Below are 22,910 nucleotides of genomic sequence, written 5' to 3'. Positions count from 1 at the left end.
GAGATAAACCTTGAAGAATGTTTTAACTTCTATCTATACACCAATTATGTTTCTTCCATATTGATTTGTGGTTGTGAGTGCATTTTCTTAAAGGGAAATTTCACTGCTGCTCTATTTCACGATATATGTCCATTAATATATTATTAACACATATGTGTAGTAAAAAAATACTAATTTCCTCATTACACACAAATACAAGTGTTTCTGCATCTCACCGGTAGAAACGGCCAGCTACATTTCCTGGTTGTAAGCAAACCACAATGTCCAGAATTCATTGCGATTTAGAGATGTATACAGTTGACGTGAGAAAAATCAACATGTCTGAGTTTGCAGCCAGCACTTTCAGCCAGAGGATTTCGAAACGGAATTGAAGCCTCAACTGATGGGGTTGCAATGTCGTTGAGCTTTGAAAAGTGATGATATTCCATTGAAATTCCCCTTCACCTCAAAGAGGAAGGCATCCGATCCGCGCAGCAGAAAATAAGTTAAGCTGAGGTAACGTAGCTAACTTTACCTAGCTAATTAACTAGCTAGACAACTAGTGAACTACATTTGTTTATCTAAACCAAAATCTAGTTAGCTAGCGTTCATAATATGCAGGCTAGACATTTCCAAGCATAACAATGCAATTAGCCAGCTGCTGTCTGGCGATGTGATTTTTAACTTTGCAAGCTAACATTAGCTTCGTTAGGTTATGTTAGCTAACCAGTAGCTAGCTAGCTAACTAACTATCGCAGAGGCTAACGTGGCTATGTGTTCTACTTAGAGTATGATCCCATCAACATCTGCAGCGGCATCAACATCAAGCTCAGCACCAAGAACCTAAAATCTACTAAATCTTTCCATGACTCCATGATGAGCAAATAAATAAACTGGAGCTAGGCACAAACACGGTCCGTGTCTTGTCATAGTTGGTGTGTTTACAAGTAGGCTACAACTTCTACTGTAGTTTTCTCTGTATTATGGAGGCTTAGTTGATTGTTCATGCAAGGCTTGAAGTCTAAATTGGAAAAAATAGGTATTAGTAAGGAGGGGATAGTGTGGGTGACTGGTGTCTGTTGGAGGTGGGTATTGTGTGAAGGTTAGTATGCATGATCTATTGACATGAATGGGGTGGGTGGATATAGTATCTTGTTTGAGTGTGTATTGATGGGGACAAAGTAGTAAAATGTTGCCTAATCACTGGCTTCTGTTTGTCCTACACACTAATCCTGCTGCTGCTGCTGATGGCCTTGACACCGGCTTTAGTAGTACAGCGCCTGTAGACCCATTGGATGAAAGCTTTCAGCCTGGCATAAGCTCAACATCATCTGACTTTGAAACAAGCCAGGACAGCCAAAGGTATTTATGAAAGCACAATACCCTCTTTAGAAAACAAAATCACCAATACACTAAGCTGTCTACAAGACAAGTGCTCATCAAATTTTTCACACCCTTCGTCAGTTCTTTGGCATGGGGAAAAGGGGCTGTTCATATACTCTTCATTCTATTCCCTCTATTGTTGGCAGTTCTTGTCTACTCAAAAGCACAACTGTACATGCTCATACACAACAATACACAACTAGACTGTTTACAAGTCAAGCCCCCCCTCAAACTTTTCTCATCTTTGCTAACAGCCCATCTCAATGCCCCGTTATTGACTGAGTGTAACGAAACACATACCAGTCTATTGTATCCTTTTTTTGTTTACAGATGAACACAGATCATTGTATGGTTACACATCCTCATAATCAGTCTTCATGTTTTACACATCCTCATGATCAGTCTTAATGCCTTTCCAGGAGACTTGCAGTATAAAAAAATCTTCTGCAAGAGGTCGAAGCAGTGGGGGGTGAAGAAAGTGTACGAGAGGCCACATGGCTGTGAAGTGCAGAAAAGAGCAGACGGTTGTCTACAAGGAGCCAGAGTCACAGCTCCGCTAAACATCTCTGCCAACATCACCACAGTGCCAAATCCTGCTAAACCAGCTATCATTACCCAACACAAGAAGAGGTTCACCAGCTGAAAAACATTTAGGAACCTGCCTGGAACATTCAACCAACACAACATCCATATTTTGTAATATAATATGTAAATGCCTAGTATGCTCACAACTGCATTGTGGTGTATATATATTGCTAGCTGGTGTACATACAGTTGAAGTGGGAAGTTTAAATACACTTAGGTTGGAGTCATTCAAATTAGATTTAACCACAAAACAAATTTCTTGTTAATAAACTATAGTTTTGGCAAGTCATTTAGGACATCTAATTTGTGCATGACACAAGTAATATTTCCAACAATTGTTTACAGACAGATTATTTCACTTATAATTCACTGTAATCACAATTCCAGTGGGTCAGAAGTTTAAATACACTAAGTTGACTGTGCCTTTAAACAGCTTGGAAAATTCCAGAAAATCATGGCTTTATAAGCTTCTGATAGGCTAATTGACATCATTTGAGTCAACTGGAGGTGTACCTGTGGATGTATTTCAAGGCCTACCTTCAAACTCAGTGCCTCTTTGCTTGACATCATGGGAAAATCAAAAGAAATCAGCCAAGACCTCAGAAAAAAAATTGTAGACCTCCACAAGTCTGGTTCATCCTTGGGAGCAATTTCCAAATGCCTGAAGGTACCACGTTCATCTGTACAAACAATAGTACGCAAGTATAAACACCATGGGACCACGCAGCCGTCATACCGCTCAGGAAGGAGACGTGTTCTGTCTCCTAGAGATGAAAGTACTTTGGTGCAAAAAGTGCAAATCAATCCCAGAACAACAGCAAAGGACCTTGTGAAGATGCTGGAGGAAACCGGTACAAAAGTATCTATATCCACAGTAAGACAAGTCCTATATCGACATAACCTGAAAGGCCGCTCAGCAAGGAAGAAGCCGCTGCTCCAAAACCTCCATAACAAAGCCAAAATACGGTTTGCAACTGCACATGGAGAAATGTCCTCTGGTCTGATGAAACAAAAATAGAACTGTTTGGCCGTAATGACCATTGTTATGTTTGGAGGAAAAAGGGGGATGCTTGCAAGCCGAAGAACACCATCCCATCCGTGAAGCACGGGGGTGGCAGCATCATGTTGTGGGGGTGTTTTGCTGCAGGAGGGACTGGTGCACTTCACAAAATAGATGGCATCATGACGAAGGGAAATTATGTGGGTATATTGAAGCAACATCTCAAGACATCAGTCAGGAAGTTAAAGCTTGGTCACAAATGGGTCTTCCAAATGGACAATGGCCCCAAGCATACTTCCAAAGTTGTGGCAAAATGGCTTGAGGACAACAAAGTCAAGGTATTGGAGTGGCTATCACAAAGCCCTGACCTCAATCGTATAGAACATTTGTGGGCAGAACTGAAAAAGCGTGGAGGCCTACAAACCTGACTCGGTTACACCAGCTCTGTCAGGAGCATTTGACCCAAGTTAAACAATTTAAAGGCAATGCTACCAAATACTAATTGAGTGTATGTAAACTTCTGACCCACTGGGAATGTAATGAAAGAATTAAAATCTGAAATAAATCATTCTCTACTATTATTCTGACATTTCACATTCTTAAAATAAAGTGGATCCTAACTGACCTAAAACAGGACATTTTTACTTGGAATAAATGGAATTGTCAGGAATTGTGATACACTGAGTTTAAATGTATTTGGCTAAGGTGTATGTAAACTTCCGACTTCAACTGTAGGTCCTGGATGGCAGGAAGCTTGGCCCTAGTGATGTGGAGATGGGAGAACCTTCCAGAAGGACAACCATCTCTGCAGCACTCCACCAATCAAGCACTTATGGTAGAGTGGCTAGATGGAAGCCACTCCCCAGTTAAAGGCACGACAGCCCGCTAGGAGTTTGCCAAAAGGCACCTAAAGGACTTTCCGACCATGAGAAACAAAATTCTCTGGTCTGATCAAACCAAGCTTTTACTATTTGGCCTGAATGCCAAGCATCACGTCTGGAGGAAATCTGGCACCATCCCAACGGTGAAGCATGTTGGTGGCAGCAACATTGTCTGGGGATGTTTTTCAGCGGCAGAGACTGGAAGACTAGTCAGGATTGAAGGAAAGATTAATGGAGCAAAGTAGAGAGAGATCCTTGATGAAAACCTGCTCCAGAGTGCTCAGGACCTCAGACTGGGGCGATGGTTCACCTTCCAACAGGACAACGATCCTAAGCACACAGCCAAGATAACGCAGGAGTGGCTTCGGGACAAGTCATTGAGTGGCCCAGCCAAAGCCCGGGCTTGAACCCGATCCAACATCTCTGGAGAGACCTGAAAATAGCTGTGCAGCGACGCTCCCTATCCAACATGACAGAGCTTGAGAGGATCTGCAGAAAAGAATGGGAGAAACTCCCCAAATACAGATGTGCCGAGCTTGTAGCGTCATACCCAAGAATACTCGAGGCTGTAAACGCTGCCAAAGGTCCTTCAAAGAAGTACCGAGTAAAGGGTCTGAATACTTGTGTGAATGTGATATTTCAGTTCTTTATTTTTTAATAAATTTGCAAAAATGTCTAAACGTGTTTTTGCTTGGTCACTATGGGGTATTGTGTGTAGATTGACGGGGGAAAAACTATTTAATCAATTTTAGAATAAGGCTGTAACGTAACAAAATGGGGAAAGTCAAGGGGTCTGAATACTTTCCAAGTGCATTGTATATAGTGGTGTTTTTTATATATTTTTTTACAAAATGTACTGACAAGTGACTAAATGATTACAGCTGTATCAGAAACCAATAAAGTGTCTGACAACTTCTGGATCAATTCATTGTGAAATTCTTGAAATGTATTTGGATAAACTAGCTTCAAGCTTAATGCTAAAATAAATGATGCAGGGAGTTGGTGTATCATTTAAACTTTAACTTGATGGCAAGTAAACATGCTTCAGTAAATTAGTGGTGGTTAATTTCTGTCTTATCAAATGAGGAGAGACAAACTTAACACACGAGTCAGAGTTATACTTAAACTACATCTTTAATAATAAGAGCTTTGCAATAGCAATGACTTTCAACGATTCACCATTTTCTAATGATCTGTTGAGAGTGACAACACAATGGCTACTGAGATCTTTTATAGCAAAGATCCCCCCCTAGTCGACATGACAAACCACAGATATTAGCAACAGTTCACAAAGTGAAACTATATAAATGAGAAAGGAGTATCCCGTAGCCAGATAGCATTCACTATAAATTATCGTTCAGTTTGGTCCCTAAGACGAGGTTCTAATCTCGTTCCTGGTACTTCATAGCACAAAAACACCAATTCATCCAATGGCATAACTCAATTGTCAACTCTAGATACTCCCATCTCAAGTAAAACCCCTTCTTGATCCCACTCCTGGACAAGCTCACTGAGGGGAGTGAGCCTCTAGGTCATACACTAACCCAGGATAAGTGCAACATCACAGAGGACATACAATGGTTCCAGACACTGCCATACACCTACACCAATGCCAAAGGAGGGAGTAACTTGTGCACAGACATTGTGGAGACAAGTAATTGGTTCCCCATTAATCACGCCATCCCTTCACATGGTTTAAGAATAGGTAAAGACACATTCACATATGAAGACAATGTTCCATCCTGTCCTCTTCCCTTTCTGATATTCTGCATAGCACCAGAGACATGTGAAAGACAAGCCTGACCTCTCCCCTCTCTGGGCCCCAGGTGACTGAGCCCCAGCTGAGGGAAGAAGTGCAACTGCCAACACCAGAGTCCAAAGGGATACATTCTAATAACAAGTACAGTAAGGGAAAAAAGTATTTGATCCCCTGCTGATTTTGTACGTTTGCCCACTGACAGAGAAATGATCAGTCTATAATTTTAATGATAGGTTTATTTGAACAGTGAGAGACAGAATAACAACAAAAAATCCAGAAAAACACGTCAAAAATGTTATAAAATTATTTGCATTTTAATGAGGGAAATGAGTATTTGACCCCTCTGCAAAACATGACTTAGTACTTGGTGGCAAAACCCTTGTTGGCAATCACAGAGGTCAGACGTTTCTTGTAGTTGGCCACCAGGTTTGCACACATCTCAGGAGGGATTTTGTCCCACTCCTCTTTGCAGATCTTCTCCAAGTCATTAAGGTTTCGAGGCTGACGTTTGGCAATTCGAACCTTCAGCTCCCTCCACTGATTTTCTATGGGATTAAGGTCTGAAGACTGGCTAGGCCACTCCAGGACCTTAATGTGCTTCTTCTTGAGCCACTCCTTTGTTGCCTTGGCTGTGTGTTTTGGGTCATTGTCATGCTGGAATACCCATCCACGACCCATTTTCAACGCCCTGGCTGAGGGAAGGAGGTTCTCACCCAAGATTTGACAGTACGTGGCCCCGTCCATCGTCCCTTTGATGCGGTGAAGTTGTCCTGTCCCCTTAGCAGAAAAACACCCCCAAAGCATAATGTTTCTACCTCCATGTTTGACGGTGGGGATGGTGTTCTTGGGGTCATAGGCAGCATTCCTTCTCCTCCAAACACAGCGAGTTGAGTTGATGCCAAAGAGCTCCATTTTGGTCTCATCTGACCACAACACTTTCACCCAGTTGTCCTCTGAATCATTCAGATGTTCATTGGCAAACTTCAGACGGGCATGTATATGTGCTTTCTTGAGCAGGGGGACCTTGCGGGCGCTGCAGGATTTCAGTCCTTCACGGCGTAGTGTGTTACCAATTGTTTTCTTGGTGACTATGGTCCTAGCTGCCTTGAAATCATTGACAAGATCCTCCCGTGTAGTTCTGGGCTGATTCCTCACCGTTCTCATGATCATTGCAACTCCACGAGGTGAGATCTTGCATGGAGCCCCAGGCCGAGGGAGATTGACAGTTCTTGTGTGTTTCTTCCATTTGCGAATCATCGCACCAACTGTTGTCACCTTCTCACCACGCTGCTTGGCGATGGTCTTGTAGCCCATTCCAGCCTTGTGTAGGTCTATAATCTTGTCCCTGACGTCCTTGGAGAGCTCTTTGGTCTTGGCCATGGTGGAGAGTTTGGAATCTGATTGATTGATTGCTTCTGTGGACAGGTGTCTTTTTTACAGGTAACAAGCTGCGGTTAGGAGCACTCCCTTTAAGAGTGTGCTCCTAATCTCAGCTCGTTACCTGTATAAAAGACACCTGGGAGCCAGAAATCTTTCTGATTGAGAGGGGGTCAAATACTTACTTCCCTCATTAAAATGCAAATCAATTTATAACATTTTTGACATGTGTTTTTCTGGATTTTTTGTTGTTGTTATTCTTGTCTCTCACTGTTCAAATAAACCTACCATTACAATTATAGACTGATAATTTCTTTGTCAGTGGGAAAACGTACAAAATCAGCAGGGGATCAAATATTTTTTTCCACTCACTGTATATCACATAAGCATATTATGCAGATATGACATCTTAATTATCTATGTTACCCAACTCATTCTGATTCATCCACCACATTAGTCTGTCAAGATAGCAAATAAGTAGGCATAGCTTGTATTAAAAACAACATTTATTTTTCTCAAGGTCAGTTTTCAGAGCAGGAACAGTTATGCCAATTTATGACATACAGTACCAATCAAAAGTTTGGACACACCTACTCATTCAAGGGTTTTAGTTTTTTTTTTTACTATTTTGTGCATTGTAGAATAATAGTGAAGACCTCAAAACTATGAAATAACGCATATGGAATCATGTAGTAACCAAAAAAGTGTTAAACAAATCCAAATATATTTGAGATTCTTCGAAGTAGCCACGCTTTGCCTTGATGACAGCTTTGCACACTCTTGGCATTCTCATCCAGAAAATAATAAAAATCAAGAAAACTCTGGAATTAGTAGGTTTGTCCAAACTTTTGACTGGTACTGTATGTACAGTAAAAGAAAAATATACTACTAAAGCTTATAATAAATACTACACCATTTGCGAGGGAATACTTGCACATGGTGTGTTTTTAAGTGGTGCAGTGAAGTGTTCAGAGTAACTTTGATACAAGGGGAGATTGTTATTATGAGACCTTTCACATCTCTTAAGAGTCATCAACTTTTTTGTATCCAAGTGGTATTGTCTGTGAGAGGAAGTTGTTATTAGACAAGCATGGGCAATCGTTGTGTACTGTCTGTATTCCTATTGTAGCAGCATGGTGTACAATACGAGAAATCTCACAGACACATTACAGCTAGCTACACCACACAGTTATAGTTACTCCAATACTAATATGAGTCATAAAGCCAACGTCATTCCTTTACTCTATGCCATCATCATCAAAACATTTCTTATTTTTTTCCCTAATGAGAGGCACTGAGGCTAGCTAGGCTAGTTAGCCAGCTAGCTATAATGCTAGACTACAGTACATTTTAGGTATAGCAAACATACCTAGCTAGCTAGCAAAACTTGGCTAGCTTGGCTTGTTGTGGTACTAGCGAGGCCGTTATGGCTGAATCGATCACTAAATTGTACTGTACTGAACAATATTGCCTTGCGTAAAAAGAGAGCTGGTATTGTTACAGTAGCTCGGTACCGACAGCAAAACAACTTACTTATTTGTAATTTGCCCTCCCGAGTCCTGTTCCAGCTGGTTTAGGCTGCTGCCACTACTTGCTGGTCTCGCAATTATTTTTCTTTCTTGCTCTTCAGTGTATTCTGGATCAAATAAATAGGGCTGTATGTTCCTATGTAAAATAGCAACAAATAAATTGTCATCCAGCTCTTCTTGGAAAAAGGAATCATCAGAAGCAGCCATTGTAACTAATTATTTAGCAATCTCGGATAGACACTGCACCTTAACATAGCTCCCATGAACCTGTAAATGTACAGAGGGTGGGAGGGAACAAGGAAGTAGGGCTCCCGTTGGCTGTAATCTTTAAAAAGCCAGGGACAATGAGTCAACCTAGATATCCAGCAAATACTGCAATAGTGCATAATTATGTCTGAAACACCCTCTCATCACTCATAATTATGTCGGGAGACAGAAAAAACACCCCAGCGGTGACATTTCCCTTAAAGATCTCTCCCTCCCTCTACACATATCTCTCTCTCGCTCTTTCTTTCTAGGTGATTAGCTAGAATGGTTCTCCAGATGGTTGGTAATTATCAAATTCTCCAATCACTTGGGTGTGTGTGTTAATAATGATCAAACGTGCAGATCAGTAATGACCATAAAGGAAAACAGCTGCCTCTAATCCACAGGGAGAGAGGTGGGCAACCTGAGAGAGAGTTAGTGTGTGTGTTCAGGACTTCATTACTACAACTCCATATAGGCACTCAATCACCAGAGTAGACTGAATGTGCATCTAGATCAGAATGTCCTTTAGTCTGAGTTTAGCGTTTAGTGCCCAGACTGTATTTTTCTCCCTGTATGTGTGTGTGTGTGTGTGTGCCAGCTTGCCTGTGTGGTCCTGTTGCAGGGGCACAGTGCTGATATTACACTTGCATTTATCAACCAAATGCGATGCAATTAAAACCGTAATGAATTCATCAGTCTGGGCAAATCAAATATTAACAATGACTGAACTGAAGTCAAACTCTGTAAAAAAATCTGAGTCAGAGAATCACACATTCATACCTCTTTCTTTCTCTCTCTCTCTCTCTCTCTCTCTCACACACACACACACACACACACACACACACACACACACACACACAGTTATTTTGCTGCCCCTACCCCTTTCTCTCCATCTTTGCAGTAGTGTGATTGACAGCTGAAGAGGGAAGTGTTGAGAGCTCTGTTTATTCCACATACTTGGATCAGAGGTGTGTGTATTTGTGCGCTCGTCTGTGCGTGTTACAAATCAAATCAAGTCAAATTTTATTAGTCACATGCGCCGAATACAACAGGTGTACTGTGAAATGCTTACTTACGAGCCCCTAACCAACAATACAGTAAAAAAAAGTAACAAGTAATTAAAGAGCAGCATTAAAATAACAATAGCGAGACTATATACAGGGGAGTATCGGTACATAGTCAATGTGCGGGGCACCGGTTAGTCAAGGTAATTGAGGTAATATGTACATGTAGGTAGAGTTATTAAAGTGATTAAAGATAATAAACAGAGTAGCAGCGGTGTAAAGAGACGGGGGGGAGGCAATGCAAATAGACTGGGTAGCCATTTGATTAGATGTTCAGGAGTCTTACGGCTTGGGGGTAGAAGCTGTTTAGAAGCCTCTTGGACTTAGACTTGGCGCTCCGGCACCGCTTGCCGTGCGGTAGCAGGGAGAATAGTCTATGACTAGGGTGGCTGGAGTCTTTGAAAATATTTTGGGCTTTCCTCTGACACCGCCTAGTATATAGGTCCTGGATGGCAGGAAGCTTGGCCCCAGTGATGTACTGGGCTGTACGCAGTACCCTCTGTAGCGCCTTACGGTCAGATGCTGAGCAGTTGCCATACCGTGTGGTGATGCAACCGGTCAGGATGCTCTCGATGGTGCAGCTGTATAACTTTTTGAGGATCTGGGGACTGTCACGACTGTCTTGGTGTGCTTGGACCATGTTAGTTTTTTGGTGATGTGGACACCAAGGAACTTGAAGCTTTCAACCTCCTCCATTACAGCCCCGTCGATGAGAATGGGGGCGTGCTTGGTTCTCTTTTTCCTGTAGTCCACAATCATCTCCTTTGTCTGGATCACATTCATGGATAGGTTGTTGTCCTGGCACCAATTGGCCAGGTCTCTGACCTACTCCCTATATGCTGTCTCGTTGTTGTCAGTGATCAGACCTACCACTGTTGGCCTACCACTGTTGTATAATGATGGTGTTGGAGTCGTGCAGTCATGAGTGAACAGGGAGTACAGGATGGGACTGAGCACCCATAAGGGGCCCCGGTGTTGAAGATCAGCGTGGCGGATGTGTTGTTACCTACCCTTACCACCTGGGGGCGGCCCGTCAGGAAGTCCAGGATCCAGTTGCAGGGAGGTGTCTAGTCCCAGGGTCCTTAGCTTAGTGATGAGCTTTGAAGGCACTATGGTGTTGAACACTGAGCTGTAGTCAATGAATAGCATTCTCACATAGGTGTTCCTTTTGTCCAGGTGGGAAAGGGCAGTGTGGAGTGCAATAGAGATTGCATCATCTGTGGATCTGTTAGAGTGGTATGCAAATTGGAGTGGGTCTAGGGTTTCTGGGATAATGGTGTTGTGAGACATGACCAGCCTTTCAAAGCACTTGAAAAAGCATGTGCTATGGGTCGGTAGTCATTTGGACAGGTTATCTTAGTGTTCTTGGGCACAGGCACTATGGTGGTCTGCTTAAAACATGTTGGTATTACAGACACGGACAGGGAGTGGTTGAAAATGTCAGTGAAGACACTTGCCAATTGGTCAGCGCATGATCGCAGTACACGTCCTGGTAATCCGTCTGGCCCTGCGGCCTTGTGAATGTTGACCTGTTTAAAGGTCTTACTCACATCGGCTGTAGAGAGTGTGATCACACAGTCTTCCGGAACAGATGGTGCTCTCATGCATGTTTCAGTGTTATTTGCCTCGAAGCGAGCATAGAAGTAGTTTAGCTCATCTGGTAGGCTCGTGTCACTGGGCAGCTCTCGGCTGTGCTTCCCTTTTTAGTCTGTAATGGTTTGCAAGCCATGCCACAACCGACGAGCATCAGAGCCGGTGTAGTACGATTCGATCTTAGTCCTGTATTGACGCTTTGTCTGTTTGGTGGTCCATCGGAGGGCATAGCGGGATTTCTTATAAGCTTCCGGGTTAGAGTCCCGCTCCTTGAAAGTGGCAGCTCTATCCTTTAGCTCAGTGCGGATGTTGCCTGTAATCCATGGCTTCTGGTTGGGGTTTGTACGTACGGTCACTGTGGGGAAGACATCATCGTTGCACTTATTGATGAAGCCAATGACTGATGTGGTGTACTCCTCAATGCCATCAGCGGAATCCTGGAACATTTTCCAGTCTGTGCTTGCAAAACAGTCCTGTAGCTTAGCATCTGCTTCATCTGACCACTTTTTTAATGATCGAATCTCTGGTGCTTCCTGATTTAATTTTAGCTTTTTATCAGGAATCAGGCTTATATAATTATGGTCAGATTTTCCAAATGGAGGGGGAGGGTGGGCTTTGTATGCGTCTCTGTGTGTGGAGTAAAGGTGGTCCAGAGTTTTTTTCCCTCTGGTTGCACATTTAATATGCTGATAGAAATTTGGTAAGACCGATTTAAGTTTCCCTGCATTAAAGTCCCCGGCCACTAGGAGTGCCACCTCTGGGTGAGCGTTTTCCTGTTTGCTTATGGTGGAATACAGCTCATTGAGTGCAGTCTTAGTGCCAGCATCAGTCTGTGGTGGTATGTAGACAGCTACGAAAAATACAGATGAAAACTCTAGGTAGATAGTGTGGTCTACAGCTTATCATGAGATACTCTACCTCAGGCGAGCAAAACCTCGAGACTTCCTTAGATATCGTGCACCAGCTGTTATTTACAAAAATACATAGTCCGCCGCCCCTTGTCTTACCAGACGCCGCTTCTATCCTGCCGATACAGCGTATAACCAGCCAGCTGTATGTTGATAGTGTCGTCGTTCAGCCACGACTCCGTGAAGCATGAGATATTACAGTTTTGAATGTCCCGTAGGCAGTTTAATCTTCCGTGTAGGTCATCGATTTTATTTTCCAAAGATTGCACGTTTGCTAGCAGTATGGAAGGCAGTGGGGATTTATTCGATCGCCTACGAATTCTCCGAAGGCAGCCAGCCCCCCGGACCCTTTTCTCCGCATTCTCTTCACGCAAATGACGGGGATCTGGGCCTGTTCTCGGGAAAACAGTATGTCGTTCGCGTCGGACTCATTAAAGGAAAAAAATGATTCTGCCAGATAGTGGTGAGTAATCACACTTCTGATGTCCAGAAGTTATTTTTGGTCAAAAGAGACGGTATTAGCAACATTATGTACAAAATAAGTTTAAAAAATCAGTTACAAACAACGCAAAGAAACGAACAAAAACAATTAGATTGGAACACGTAAAACGTCAGCCTTCTTCTCGGCGCCATCTTAAAACTGTGTGTGTGTGTGTGTGTGTGTGTGTGTGTGTGTGTGTGTGTGTGTGTGTGATGCATAGTTACAGTATCTATTCCACTAGTCTGCTTTGATGTACAGGTATATTTCACTGATATGTTAGATATCAGATGAAACACCAGTAATGATATAGCACAGTATAACATACACACACATATACCAGCAATAGGCTGAAACAGCAGAACTTTGACTGTGTCTGAAAGTTTAGCAGTGGCAGTTTGGTATTCAACACAATACGTGCCAAGAGGTGCCAGTCTGAAATGCTTTCGGTTGGGCCTGATGGTGTTTGTGCGCGTGTGCATTTGTGTGTGTGTGTGTGTGAGACCCTGCTCCACCACATCAGTGTTAGACAGGTTCAGTGCTGACCACCACAAAGTGTTCTACTGATCACCACTAATGTCCTCCTACAGCACTGTTCGGACCCCTGGTGGCTAACTGGCTATAGGCAAGTCGATATTGGACACTTGCCAAATAAGTGACGGCAGCCGTTATGGCGGTGTGCTGCTATAGTAATCAAATAGTGCACCGGTTCCAATTGGCTCATTCATCCTCCCTCCTCTCCCCTGTAACTATTCCCCAGATCGTAGATATGAATGAAAATGCGTTCTCAGTCAACTTACCTGGTAAAATAAGGGTAAAAGAAACAGTCTAAATGCTGAAATGGAGTTGAAATAACCCCATCAGGCCACTTTAAGGCAATGAACAAAATGGTACTGCGTTGTGCTGACAAACCTCTCCAGAGAGAGAGACACAGAGAGAGAGAGAGAAGAGCTGAAGGGGTAAGGAGTCCCTTGCCTTGAGGGGTATAGAGAATTCCTCTCTCTCCCCTCTCTAATTCCTCTTTTTTCTCCTACTCTCTTTACTTCCTTTCTCCTCACTCCCCCTCTTCCCCCGCTGCTCTTAAACCCTCAGGCCTCAGATAACTATAGGAAAGTAAGCTTTGTAGTGGTAATGAAGGTTGGAACAATGACTCACCAGTGATGATGCTACAGGAGCGCTGTACTAATGATGATAATAATGTACATATGGAAACACAACTTAGATACGGCCTCAGGACTCCACTTCACAAGTTGGTTCAACTGTTAAAGACTTTGTTAAAGCCTTGTTCAAGAACGACAAGACTCCACACACTGTATAGTTTGTTAACTAAACTTTACATCACACACACAAATAACAACACACGCATTATTATTAAAATAATTCAAATAACCAACTCATCATCAAGCTTGGATTATTTGAATCAGCTGTGCAGTGCTAGGGCAGGACCCAAAACATGCAGGACCGAGTTTGAGAGACCCTGCTGTAGAAGACAGTGGTTCTGTTCTCTCATAACACCCTCTTATCAGACCGAACAATACAGCCTGGTAATAGGAACAGTAAACACACACTCACACGGCAGCTGCTCCTCTCTTCCGTCAGCTCTGCCAGTTCGTCTCATTCTCACATTAACAAATCAGAAATCATTTGTGAATTACTTGAGACCCTTGGAGCATGCCCAAATATCACCCCCCCCCCCCCCCCCCCCCCCCCCCCCCACACACACACACAAATGTAGAGAAGGCGATAAAGTCTGGGCACTGAGAGGTCAACTCAGACTAAAGGCCAGTCTAATCCAGAGACCCATTGGCACTAAGGAAAGTTTAGGAGGATACTCTGAAAGGTTAGGGAGTGAACGTTATTTATATTGAAGATACCTAGAGGTAATCGGACCTCTTTGAAATTATAATTAAAACCAAATAGCAGGGAATATTAAAATCAATTCTTAGTCGTCTATGAATGTTGCAGTCGGGATTTCTATCAAATCAATCCGTGGTTGAGAAACACTGCTGTATTCATCCCTTTTTCATGCTATCTTCTAGAGGGCAGCATTTACCAATTTAAGCCTTAGGGGCCGTCCACACCACTGAGCAATAATAAGAACGGTCCACACCAAGGACGATAACTATAATGATAAACTATAGGCTACATAACTATAAAACGTTGGCGAGCATCCACACTAGCGGAAAGTTTATCGGTCGACAGTAGCCTGCACCTGTCAATCAACAAATCAAAGCATCCTACTGCACACTGTATAGGCCTGTTATTAAGGTGGTAACACAGGCCATTCAGTGGTTCAGGATGTGTTTGTCGTCAGAGTGACAACTGCTAATACTACTTCAATACTACTATGTAGGCTAATGAAAAATATAATGTAGAAACTCGCATTTAAATGAAATGTAGATATTCAACCACAAATGCTGTTTAGCCTGCACATCTTTTACATCATGACATTTCTTGCCTCATTGCTCAAGTGGTTTGCAAGTGATTTCCATTTTTCACTGTGCTCATCACTGTCTGTCCTGTGCAACCATTTAATACATCAGAGCAACAATATTATTATCACTGGCCAGTGATGCATTCTCTCCGCAACTTTCCCCGACAGGTCATTTGGCCTAGGCCAATTTTACATTCAGCAATTAGCAAGAGCAAGCCTCCTCCTCTCCACAAAAAGCCTATTAGGCCTAATATTAAAAATACATCTTTTTTTGCGGGTACTATTTAATGAAGCTGCCAGTTGAGGACTTGTGAGGCGTCTGTTTCTCAAACTAGACACTCTAATGTACTTGTCCTCTTGCTCAGGTGTGCACCGGGGCCTCCCACTCCTCTTTCTATTCTGGTTAGAGCCAGTTTGTGCGGTTTTGAGAAGGGAGTAGTACACAGCGTTGTACGAGATCTTCAGTTTCTTGGCAATTTCTCTCATGGGGTCTTCCGGGGGTCCACACATTTCTCAGAACAAGAATAGACTGACGAGTTTCAGAAGAAAGTTCTTTGTTTCTGGCCATTTTGAGCCAGTAATCGAACCCATAAATGCTGATCCTCCAGATACTTTAATTCGGAACAACAGTTTTCAGCTGTGCTAACATATTGCAAAAGGGTTTTTTCCTTTTAAAATGATAAACTTGGATTAGCTAACACAACGTGCCATTGGAACACAGGGGTGATGGTTGCTGATAATGGGCCTCTGTACGCCTATGTAGATGTTCCATTGAAAATCTGCCGTTTCCAGCTACAATAGTCATTTACAACTTTAATGTTAAAATATTTTTTTACTAATCAGATTTATATGAAATAACAGGCAGCCTAGGATAAACTTATCGCTCCAAAAGAAGAGGAGAACTTGTAGGCATCCAGATAGTCCAGCCCTCCACATGGACTGTTATCTTCTCCATTCTGTCACCACTCCTCCAACACCAGATTTAATTCATCTATTTACTTTTTTCCGCATTAAGGAACCATCTCCTATCAACTCCAAAATTCCATTGAACTTTCTAGGTTCTCTTCCACAGACAGAGACTGCAAGAACCCTATACATTATTGTGAAGATAATTTTTCACGAGCTGTGTTCCTTGCTTAATTGTACGGCATCGTGCTGGTTTTTTGGTGCTTTGAAAACAACTGGGAACTCAGATTTTAAAAAATGACGTCAGTGATCTTCAGGTCGGAAAGTCTGAGCTTTAGAAAGATGCCATAGTTTCCGACTTTGAATTCAGAGTTTAATCAACGCCCTACGTCGTCACTACACGCGCTATTTTATTCGCCAGATACTCTACATGCCCACCTTCTGGATACGCCAAACACAAAGAGGGACTGATCGAACAGCCAATGGAAAGGCAAACGCTAAATGCCCACACAGTTGGTCTAAGCGAGGAGATGAGAGAGAGCAGGGTTGTACACTGAAGTTACACATAGTCGAATTCAATACCTAAATTCCAAAATACTGACAAATGCTTACATTTAATCGATAAAAAATGACATGACCCTCCCCTGGATAAAAAATAAATAAATACTAAACCCTCCAGGTGACTGAAAAAAAGCATGACACTCCACCATTTGCCTCCAGGTAACAATTGCCTAAATTTCGAATGGTGCCTTAGAAGGATAGTCTGCCAGCACCACCATCTGTAGAGAAAGAAGGTTCCACCTGAGCACCAAAGTATCTTAGACACACACACACACATTACCGGTGATTGGTTGGAGGCCGTGCGACAGAGTGGTCCCTTGAAGACACCCTTTACACGCCGGAAGTGGCCGTTGCTCAGGTGTGTGGAGCTGATGACCAGGTAATAGCACGTGCTGCACGACATCCGACCTTGTGGGGCCGCGCTCCCCCATGCGCAGGGGTTCGCGTGTGTGCGGACGTCGGTCTGTCCGGTTTACCGGACTCTTCACCAGGTGAAGCAGAGTCAAGTGTCCCTCCTCTCAGTCCGAGTCCGACCAAGGGGAGGGGAGGCGAGGATATTCAGATACTCCTCCGGGAAAATGGAACTTCAATAAAAAGTGTTTCTTCTTTGTTATTAAATTAATCCTTCAGGTTGCTTACAGAAATAAGCATGAGTTATGCACTGAGGGTCCGTTAAATAGTCAGGGCGGTAGGATTTGTAGCCTGTTGATGCGATAGCTTTCCATGCCAATGTTCTAGTAAAATGAGAAATCTAGCTCCTGGTAAAAAATAGTTATTATTTATATCTCTCTTTCCTTCTTCCCTTTCCCCTCTCGACTATCCCTCTCTCATTTCCCTCTCCTTTCAGTTCTGGGGAGAGGCGAGGGTGTTTAGTGTGGCGATATCTGATGACATTGAGAACGTCTCGAGCAGATTTACGGAGCAGAGTTTGACGCTGTTGACAGGTGTATTGCGCCCCTGGAGTCTCTCGGAAGAAAAAAAGCAGACAGACACAGGCGCAGCAGAAGCTGTGTCCGTTCTCTGAAAAGAGCGCGTGAGGTTTTGGTGTTTGCTGTTGCAGCACGGAGTGTTCAACAAAGCTACAGAGTCCGTTTCCCGATAATCTGTCTCGTCTCTTTGGTTGGTGGAGCTGTCACTGTGACACGCGCGCTCCAGTCACCCGGGTTCCGGCGCAGAGAAAGAGAGGAGGGGGGTATCGCTCATGCCTCCGTTCAGTCTGAATAATTAGAGGCGCCTTTTCACTCTCTCTCTTTCCTCCGCACACTGTGAGAGGGAACGGGGTCGATGAGGAGAGAGAGTCCCGTCTGCGTAATCGGTGCTGCACTACAGCTAAAACCGGTTCTGTTGTGTCTGACAATCAGTCCGACGTGTGTGTGTGTGGCACGCTCATGTCTTGGGGGACGGTGAACCGGCGAGTCTAGTCTTCCAGGAAGTTTCTCTCCGCCCGCCCTCCCTCTTTCCTTCTCCTATCCCTCCCTCATCATTTCATAGCAACCATCAAATTAAAAGCGCCAATTCAATAAAGACCCCCAATGGCTCTTTTCACAGAGCTGATAGGCTACTAGTCAAACATTGGTAGTCAACTCGTATCCGTTTTAGGATCCATGATCATTATGCAAACTCGATTCACGAGGAAATGGGACAACAAATGACAGCGATGGCAACGTTTCCACATATAGGGCACATTTGGGTGATAACACAGTCAGTCCTGTGATTTTACAAAGTTCCAAATTATTTATCTGAAAACCTATTCCAAGCGTTTATAAAATCGTAACATATTGTACGAAATACAATTCGTAGCATATCATACGAAATGGATGATGTTAAACACAACTGTCCAAAGTTTTTAGTGACCCATTTTGGCTCGTGAGCACTACAGATCGTAATTTGCTACAGCAGGAAAATAATCATGTTGCAACAGGAAATTAGAATTATTATGTTGTTTATAATGAATGGATATTTTTTTTGAGGCGTTGATACATTTTATGTTAGGGTAAATCAAGTCTGAAAGTTAAAAGGTTAAATTACAAACTTTAAAAGCCTTTTTAAACCTTGAATACACTACAAGTTTGCATTTCCTGCTGTGCAGGTCAATTCTCATAAACAAAAGAATGATCAATACATCTGTACATACAAAACTACTGGCTGAAATGATACAAAACCTTTGAATCATCACTTTAGTTAGCTGGACAAATAGAAAACAAGAACCACTTGACAATGAACACCTGACTGCAATTGGTTGAAAATTATGGGAGAGATCTAGAAACTGTAATGTTTGGTTAATGACTGAATGAACTAAGCACATACACAAACACAACTTGCTCTATAAATACTTTGAAGAAATACTTTGAAGAAATACTTTGAAGAAATACGTGAAACACGAATGTCTTTAGTGAAGGCCATGCCTTCACAGTGTGTGATGTAACTGTCTGTATCAGGACGTCCTGAAACATCCCATCACATCCCCAGGGACTTTCTACTGCCCATAAATATAAAGATACAATAGAGGAGAGATACAGTATGAAACTAGTCCATCTATATACAGTGGGGGCAAAAGTATTTGATCCCCTGCTGATTTTGTACGTTTGCCCACTTACAAAGAAATGATCAGTCTATAATTTTAATAGTAGGTTTATTTGAACAGTGAGAGACAGAATAACAACAAAAAAATCCAGAAAAACGCATGTCAAAAATGTTATAAAATGATTTGCATTTTAATGAGGGAAATAAGTATTTGACCCCTCTGCAAAACATGACTTAGTACTTGGTGGCGAAACCCTTGTTGGCAATCACAGAGGTCAGAAGTTTCTTGTAGTTGGCCATCAGGTTTGCACACATCTCAGGAGGGATTTTGTCCCACTCCTCTTTGCAGATCTTCTCCAAGTCATTAAGGTTTCGAGGCTGACGTTTGGCAACTCGAACCTTCAGCTCCCTCCACAGATTTTCTACGGGATTAAGGTCTGGAGACTGGCTAGGCCACTCCAGGACCTTAATGTGCTTCTTCTTGAGCCAGTCCTTTGTTGCCTTGGCCGTATGTTTTGGGTCATTGTCATGCTGGAATACCCATCCACGACCCATTTTCAATGCCCTGGCTGAGGGAAGGAGGTTCTCACCCAAGATTTGACGGTACATGGCCCCGTCCTTTGATGCGGTGAAGTTGTCCTGTCCCCTTAGCAGAAAAACACCCCCAAAGCATAATGTTTCCACCTCCATGTTTGACGGTGGAGATGGTGTTCTTGGGGTCATAGGCGGCATTCCTCCTCCTCCAAACACGGCGAGTTGAGTTGATGTCAAAGAGCTCCATTTTGGTCTCATCTGACCACAACACTTTCACCAGTTATCCTCTGAGTCATTCAGATGTTCATTGGCAAACTTCAGACGGGCATATATATGTATTCTTGAGCAGGGGGACCTTGCGGGCGCTGCAGGATTTCAGTCCTTCACGGCGTAGTGTGTTACCAATTGTTTTCTTGGTGACTATGGTCCCAGCTGCCTTGAGATCATTGACAAGATTCTCCCGTGTAGTTCTTGGCTGATTCCTCACCTTTCTCATGATCATTGCAACTCCACGAGGTGAGATCTTGCATGGAGCCCCAGGCCGAGGGAGATTGACAGTTCTTTTGTGTTTCGTCCATTTGCCAATAATCGCACCAAATGTTGTCACCTTCTCACCAAGCTGCTTGGCGATGGTCTTGTAGCCCATTCCAGCCTTGTGTAGGTCTACAATCTTGTCCCTGACATCCTTGGAGAGCTCTTTGGTCTTGGCCATGGTGGAGAGTTTGGAATCTGATTGATTGATTGCTTCTGTGGACAGGTGTCATTTTTTACAGGTAACAAACTGCGGTTAGGAGCACTCCCTTTAAGAGTGTGCTCCTAATCTCAGCTTGTTACCTGTATAAAAGACACCTGTGAGCCAGAAATCTTTCTGATTGAGAGGGGGTCAAATACTTATTTCCCTCAATAAAATGCAAATCAATTTATAAAATTTCTGACATGCGTTTTTCTGGATATTTTTGTTGTTATTCTGTCTCTCACTGTTCAAATAAACCTACCATTAAAATTATAGACTGATCCTTTCTTTGTCAGTGGGCAAACGTACAAAATCAGCAGGGGATCAAATACATTTTTCCCCCACTGTATCTCTTCCTATATACAGTTGAAATCGAAAGTTTACATACACCTTAGCCAAATACATTTAAACTAAGTTTTTCACAATTCCTGACATTTAATCCCAGTAAGAATTCTCTGTTTTAGGTCAGCTAGGATCACCACTTTATTTTAAGAATGTGAAATGTCAGAATAATAGTAGAGAATGATTTATTTCAGCTTTAATTTCTTTCATCACATTCCCAGTGGGTTAGACGTTTACATACACTCAATTAGTATTTGGTAGCATTGCCTTTAAATTGTTTAACTTGGGTCAAACTTTTCTGGCAGCCTTCCACAAGATTCCCAAAATAAGTTTGGGGAATTTTGGCCCATTCCACCTGACAGAGCTGTTGTAACCGAGTCAGGTTTGTAGGCCTCCTTGCTTGCACACGGTTTTTCAGTTCTGCCCACAAATGTTCTATAGGATTGAGGTCAGGGCTTTGTGATGGCCACTCCAATACCTTGACTTTGTTGTCCTTAAGCCATTTTGCCACAACTTTGGAAGTATGCTTGCGGTCATTGTCCATCTGGAAGACCCATTTGCGACCAAGCTTTAACTTTCTGACTGATGTCTTGAGATGTTGCTTCAATATACCCACATAATTTTCCTCCCTCATGATGCCATCTATTTTGTGAAGTGCACCAGTCCCTCCTACAGCAAAGCACCCCCACAACATGATGCTGTCTCCCCCGTGCTTCATGGTTGGGATGTTGTCCTTCGGCTTGCAAGCATCCCCCTTTTTCCTACAAACATAACGATGGTCATTATGGCCAAACAGTTCTATTTTTGTTTCATCAGAGCAGAAACATTTCTCCAAAAAGTACGATCTTTGTCCCCATGTGCAGTTACAAACTGTAGTCTGGCTTGTTTATGGCGGTTTTGGAGCAGTGGCTTCTTCCTTGCTGAGCGGCCTTTCAGGTTTGTCGACATAGGACTCATTTTACTGTAGATAAAGATACTTTTGAACCAGCTTCCTCAAGCATCATCACAAGGTCCTTTGCTGTTGTTCTGGGATTGATTTGCACTTTTCGCACCAAAGTACGTTCATCTCTAGGAGACAGAACACGTCTCCTTCCTGAGCGGTATGACGACTGCGTGGTCCCATGTTGTTTATACTTGCGTACTATTGTTTGTACAGATTTACGTGGAACCTTCAGGCGTTTGGAAATTGCTCCCAAGGATGAACCAGACTTGTAGAGGTCAACAATTTTGTTTCTGAGGTCTTGGCTGATTTATTTAGATTTTCCCATGATGTCAAGCAAAGAGGAACTGAGTTTGAAGGTAGGCCTTGAAATACATCCACAGGTACACCTCCAATTGACTCAAATGATGTCAATTAGCCTATCAAAAGCTTATAAAGCCATGACATCATTTTCTGGAATTTTCCAAGCTGTTTAAAGGCACAGTCAACTTAGTGTATGTAAACTTCTGACCCACTGGAATTGTGATACAGTTGAATTATAAGTGAAATAATCTGTCTGTAAACAATTATTGGAAAAATTACTTGTGTCATGCAGAAATTAGATGTCCTAACCGACTTGCCAAAACTAGTTTGTTGACAAGAAATTTGTTGAGTGGTTGAAAAATGACTTTTAATGACTCCAACCTAAATGTATGTACATTTTTGACTTCAACTGTATGTACCTTTGTTAACAAACTATAGTTTCGCAAGTCGATTAGGACATCTACTTAATGCATGATATATACATATATATATATATATATATATATATATATATATATATATATATATATATATATATATATATACTTTACATATACACCTGTTCTGAAAGGCCCCAGAGTCTGCAACACCACTAAGCAAGGGGTACCACCAAGCAAGCGGCACCATGAAGACCTAGGAGCTCTCCAAACAGGTCAGGGACAAAGTTGTGGAGAAGTTCAGATCAGGGTTGGGTTATAAAAAAATATAAAAAACTTTGAACATCCCACGGAGCACCATTAAATCCATTATTGCATTTTTTAAAGAATATGGCACCACAACAAACCTGCCAAGGGAGGGCAGCCCACCAAAAGTCACGGCCCAGGCAAGCAGGGCATTAATCAGAGAGGC

At 42.7% G+C, this 22,910-nt stretch overlaps 1 long non-coding RNA gene across 2 annotated transcripts; it reads left to right on the top strand.

Annotated features, from left to right (window-relative positions):
- The first annotated feature begins 224 nt into the window (after positions 1 to 224).
- Positions 225 to 2,093, top strand: LOC115176848 (uncharacterized). 2 transcript variants are annotated; one of them, XR_003872292.1, is made up of 3 exons: positions 225 to 495; positions 1,249 to 1,341; positions 1,782 to 2,093. It is a non-coding gene; the product is annotated as an uncharacterized LOC115176848 (long non-coding RNA). The 2 variants fall into 2 exon arrangements; XR_003872291.1 differs by having other exon boundaries at positions 239 to 495; positions 1,252 to 1,341.
- Positions 2,094 to 22,910: the final 20,817 nt, after the last annotated feature.

Source organism: Salmo trutta, chromosome 37 (assembly GCF_901001165.1).
Source record: "Salmo trutta chromosome 37, fSalTru1.1, whole genome shotgun sequence".
Taxonomy (NCBI): domain Eukaryota; kingdom Metazoa; phylum Chordata; class Actinopteri; order Salmoniformes; family Salmonidae; genus Salmo; species Salmo trutta.
This window is presented reverse-complemented; position numbering and strand designations above follow the sequence as displayed.